Genomic DNA, 6,000 nt, shown 5'->3' with positions numbered 1-6,000 from the left:
TTTCAGAGTGAGGTTGAGAATCAACGTGACAAGAAGATCAAGTTTCTACGATCAGATCGTGGAGGAGAATACTTGAGTCACGAGTTTGGCACACACTTAAGAAAATGTGGAATAGTTTCACAACTCACGCCGCCTGGAACACCTCAGCGTAATGGTGTGTCCGAACGTCGTAATCGCACTCTATTAGATATGGTGCGATCTATGATGTCTGTTAACGATTTACCGCTATCTTTTTGGGGCTATGCTTTAGAGACTGCCGCATTCACTTTAAATAGGGCTCCGTCGAAATCCGTTGAGACGACACCGTATGAATTATGGTTTGGAAAGAAACCTAAGCTGTCGTTTCTAAAAGTTTGGGGATGCGATGCTTATGTCAAGAAACTTCAACCTGAAAAGCTCGAACCCAAGTCGGGAAAATGCGTCTTCATAGGATACCCAAAAGAAACTATTGGGTACACCTTCTACCTCAGATCCGAAGGCAAGATCTTTGTTGCCAAGAATGGGTCCTTTCTAGAAAAAGAGTTTCTCTCGAAAGAAGTAAGTGGGAGGAAAGTGGAGCTTGATGAAGTATTACCTCTTGAACCGGAAAATGGCGCAACTAAAGAAAATGTTCCTGAGGTGCCTGCACCGACTAGAGAGGAAGTTAATGATAATGATCAAGATACTTCTGATCAAGCTCCTACTGAAATTCGAAGGTCCACAAGGACACGTTCCGCACCAGAGTGGTATGGCAACCCTGTCTTGGAAATCATGTTGTTAGACAACGGTGAACCTTCAAACTATGAAGAAGCAATGGCGGGCCCGGATTCCGACAAATGGCTAGAAGCCATGAAATCCGAGATAGGATCCATGTATGAAAATGAAGTATGGACTTTGACTGACTTGCCCGTTGAACGGCGAGCCATAGAAAATAAATGGATCTTTAAGAAGAAGACAAACGCGGATGGTAATGTGACCGTCTATAAAGCTTGACTTGTCGCTAAGGGTTATCGACAAGTTCAAGGGGTTGACTACGATGAGACTTTCTCACCGGTAGCGAAGCTAAAGTCCGTCCGAATCATGTTAGCAATTGCCGCATTCTACGATTATGAGATATGGCAAATGGACGTCAAAACGGCATTCCTTAATGGTTTCCTTAAGGAAGAATTGTATATGATGCAGCCAGAAGGTTTTGTCGATCCTAAGAATGCTGACAAGGTGTGCAAGCTCCAACGCTCGATTTATGGGCTGGTGCAAGCATCTCGGAGTTGGAACATTCGCTTTGATGAGATGATCAAAGCGTTTGGGTTTACGCAGACTTATGGAGAAGCCTGCGTTTACAAGAAAGTGAGTGGGAGCTCTGTAGCATTTCTCATATTATATGTAGATGACATACTATTGATGGGAAATGATATAGAACTCTTGGACAGCATCAAGGCCTACTTGAATAAGAGTTTTTCAATGAAGGACCTTGGAGAAGCTGCTTTTATATTAGGCATCAAAATCTATAGAGATAGATCGAGACACCTCATAGGTCTTTCACAAAGCACATACCTTGATAAGATATTGAAGAAGTTCAATATGGATCAATCTAAGAAGGGGTTCTTGCCTGTGTTACAAGGTATGAAATTGAGCTCAGCTCAATGTCCGACCACGGCAGAAGATATAGAAGAGATGAGCGTCATCCCCTATGCATCAGCCATAGGTTCTATTATGTATGACATGCTGTGTACCAGACCTGATGTAAACCTTGCCGTAAGTTTGGTAGGTAGGTACCAAAGTAATCCCGGCAAGGAACACTGGGCAGCGGTCAAGAATATCCTGAAGTACCTGAAAAGGACAAAGGAAATGTTTCTCGTTTATGGAGGTGACGAAGAGCTCGTCGTAAAGGGTTACGTCGACGCTAGCTTCGACACAGATCTGGATGACTCCAAGTCACAAACCGGATACGTGTATATTTTGAATGGTGGGGCAGTAAGCTGGTGCAGTTACAAGCAAAGCGTCGTGGCGGGATCTACATGTGAAGCGGAGTACATGGCAGCCTCGGAGGCAGCACATGAAGCAATATGGGTGAAGGAGTTCATCACCGACCTAGGAGTCATACCCAATGCGTCGGGGCCGATCAAGCTCTTCTGTGACAACACTGGAGCTATTGCTCTTGCCAAGGAGCCCAGGTTTCACAAGAAGACAAGGCACATCAAGCGTCGCTTCAACTCCATTCGTGAAAATGTTCAAGATGGAGACATAGAGATTTGTAAAGTACATACGGACCTGAATGTAGCGGATCCGTTGACTAAACCTCTCCCTAGAGAAAAACATGATCGACACCAGAATTCCATGGGTGTTCGATTCATCACAATGTAACTAGATTATTGACTCTAGTGCAAGTGGGAGACTGTTGGAAATATGCCCTAGAGGCAATAATAAAAGCATTATTATTATATTTCCTTGTTCATGATAATTGTCTTTATTCATGCTATAATTGTGTTATCCGGAAATCGTAATACATGTGTGAATAACAGACACCAACATGTCCCTAGTAAGCCTCTAGTTGACTAGCTCGTTGATCAACAGATAGTCATGGTTTCCTGACTATGGACATTAGATGTCATTGATAACGAGATCACATCATTAGGAGAATGATGTGATGGACAAGACGCAATCCTAAACATAGCACAAGATCGTATAGTTCGTTTGCTAGAGTTTTTCCAATGTCAAGTATCTTTTCCTTAGACCATGAGATCGTGTAACTCCCGGATACCGTAGGAGTGCTTTGGGTATACCAAACGTCACAACATAACTGGGTGACTATAAAGGTAGACTACGGGTATCTCCGAAAGTGTCTGTTGGGTTGACATGGATCAAGATTGGGATTTGTCACTCCGTATGACAGAGAGGTATCACTGGGCCCACTCGGTAATGCATCATCATAATGAGCTCAAAGTGACCAAGTGTCAGGTCACGGGATCATGCATTACGGTACGAGTAAAGTGACTTGCCGGTAACGAGATTGAACGAGGTATTGGGATACCGACGATCGAATCTCGGGCAAGTAACATATCGATTGACAAAGGGAATTGCATACGGGGTTGATTGAATCCTCGACATCGTGGTTCATCCGATGAGATCATCGTGGAGCATGTGGGAGCCAACATGGGTATCCAGATCCCGCTGTTGGTTATTGACCGGAGAGTCGTCTCGGTCATGTCTGCTTGTCTCCCGAACCCGTAGGGTCTACACACTTAAGGTTCGGTGACGCTAGGGTTGTGAGGATATGTATATGCAGTAACCCGAATATTGTTCGGAGTCCTGGATGAGATCCCGGACGTCACGAGGAGTTCCGGAATGGTCCGGAGGTAAATAATTATATATAGGAAGTGCTGTTTCGGCCATCGGGACAAGTTTCGGGGTCACCGGTATTGTACCGGGACCACCGGAAGGGTCCCGGGGGTCCACCGGGTGGGGCCACCTATCCCGGGGGGCCCCATGGGCTGAAGTGGGAGGGAACCCAGCCCAAAGTGGGCTGGGGCGCCACCCCCCCCAAGGGCCCATGCGCCTAGGGTTGGGGGAAACCCTAAAGGGGGCGCCCCCTTGCTTGGGGGGCAAGCCCCCCACCCCTTGGCCGCCGCCCCCCCTAGTAGATTCCATCTACTAGGGCCGGCGCCCCCCTAGCACCCCTATATATAGTGGGGGAGAGGAGGGACTCTACACACCAGCCCCTGGCGCCTCCCTCTCTCCCCGTTACGTCTCTCCCTCGTAGTATAGGCGAAGCCCTGCTACTGTGACGCCCTGCATCCACCACCACGCCGTCGTGCTGCTGGATCTTTGTCAACCTCTCCTTCCCCCTTGCTGGATCAATAAGGAGGAGACGTCTACCGTCCCGTACGTGTGTTGAACGCGGAGGTGCCGTCCGTTCGGTGATTTGGATCACGTCGTGTTCGACTACATCATCACCGTTCTTTGAACGCTTCCGTGCGCGATCTACAAAGGTATGTAGATGCATCCGATGACTCGTTGCTAGATGAACTCCTAGATGGATCTTGGTGAAACGAGTAGGAAAATTTTTGTTTTCTGCAACGTTCCCCAACAATACGTTGTTCCCTTTGTCATCGGTATGTTACTTGCCCGAGATTCGATCGTCGGTATCTCAATACCTAGTTCAATCTCGTTACCGGCAAGTCTCTTTACTCGTTCCGTAATACATCATCTCGCAACTAACTCATTAGTTGCAATGCTTGGAAGGCTTAGGTGATGTGCATTACCGAGAGGGCCCAGAGATACCTCTTCGACAATCGGAGTGACAAATCCTAATCTCGAAATACGCCAACCCAACAAGTACCTTCGGAGACACCTGTAGAGCACCTTTATAATCACCCAGTTATGTTGTGACGTTTGGTAGCACACAAAGTGTTCCTCCGGTAAACGGGAGTTGCATAATCTCATAGTCATAGGAACATGTATAAGTCATGAAGAAAGAAATAGCAACAAACTAAACAATCAAGTGCTAAGCTAACGGAATGGGTCAAGTCAATCACATCATTCTTCTAATGATGTGATCCCGTTAATCAAATGACAACTCATGTCTATGGTTAGGAAACATAACCATCTTTGATCAACGAGCTAGTCAAGTAGAGGCATACTAGTGACACTCTGTTTTGTCTATGTATTCACACATGTATTATTTTTCCGGTTAATACAATTCTAGCATGAATAATAAACATTTATCATGATATAAGGAAATAAATAATAACTTTATTATTGCCTCTAGGGCATATTTCCTTCATCACATGTTCCGTGACATATTCCAATGTGTATGGAGGCGTGTAAGTGCATTGTCTTTATACGAGTACTGACACAAGGGCATAATCTATAAGCAGATCTAATTAATTTTGACCATCAAACCATGTCAATCTAACGACCTAGATTGCTCCAATGGTGAGATGTCAACATGTTGAGCGTGCAATTGATAGCATACTAAATATCAACATCTATATTAAAATCATAATTAATACGTAATTGATATCCTACCTAATATCAATGTGTATTTAATTTTCTCCCTAATATCAATGTGCATTGCACGTACGAATTTACTAGTGTGGCAAAGAAGTGGATTTTTGCCTTAGCACTGGCAATATCTCTAGCTCTAGAATTAATGCATTTTTGTAGAGCAATACTATCTTTGTTTGTATACACACGTCATTGTTAGGAACATGCAATCTAACTTTGACCATTTAAACAAAAACAATTAGCATTAGTACGAAAAATTTCACAGGTGTAGCAACATGACTGAATGTTAGAGATTGAGTAACATCATTTACATGTTTTTTCTTGCCCATACGTGATGCATCATTTATGATGGGTGTACAAAACACACTGACAAGCTTTCGCTCCGTGCCCATATTGTTGGGGAATGTAGTAATTTTAAAAAATTTCCTACGCACACGCAAGATCATGGTGATGCATAGCAACGAGAGGGGAGAGTGTTGTCTACGTACCCTCGTAGACCGAAGCGGAAGCGTTGACGCAATGTAGAGGAAGTAGTCGTACGTCTTCCCGGTCCAATCGATCCAAGCACCGTTACTCCGGCACCTCCGAGTTCTTGGCACACGTTCAGCTCGATGACGCTCCCCGGGCTCCGATCCAGCAAAGCTTCGGGGAGGAGTTCCGTCAGCACGACGGCGTGGTGACGATCTTGATGTACTACTGTCGTAGGGCATCGATTGGACCAACAATATGTACTACTGTCCTACTCCCATCGGGAGTAGGATTCCCCCTTTCCTAGTCCAACTAGGAGTCCTTCCATGTAGTAGGAGTAGGAGACAAGGAAGGGGAGGGGAGAAGGGAAGGAAGGAGGGGGCACAGCCCCTCCCCCTAGTCCAATTCGGACTAGGCCTTGGGGGGGCGCACGGCCTGCCCTAGGCAGCCCCTCTCTCTTTCCCGTATGGCCCAATAAGGCCTAATACTTCTCCCCCGTATTCCCGTAACTCCCCGGTACTCCGAAAAATACCCGAACCACTCAGA

This window comes from Triticum urartu, chromosome 1A (assembly GCF_056163025.1).
Source record: "Triticum urartu cultivar PI428250 chromosome 1A, HENAU_Tu73, whole genome shotgun sequence".
NCBI classification, from domain to species: domain Eukaryota; kingdom Viridiplantae; phylum Streptophyta; class Magnoliopsida; order Poales; family Poaceae; genus Triticum; species Triticum urartu.
This window is presented reverse-complemented; position numbering follows the sequence as displayed.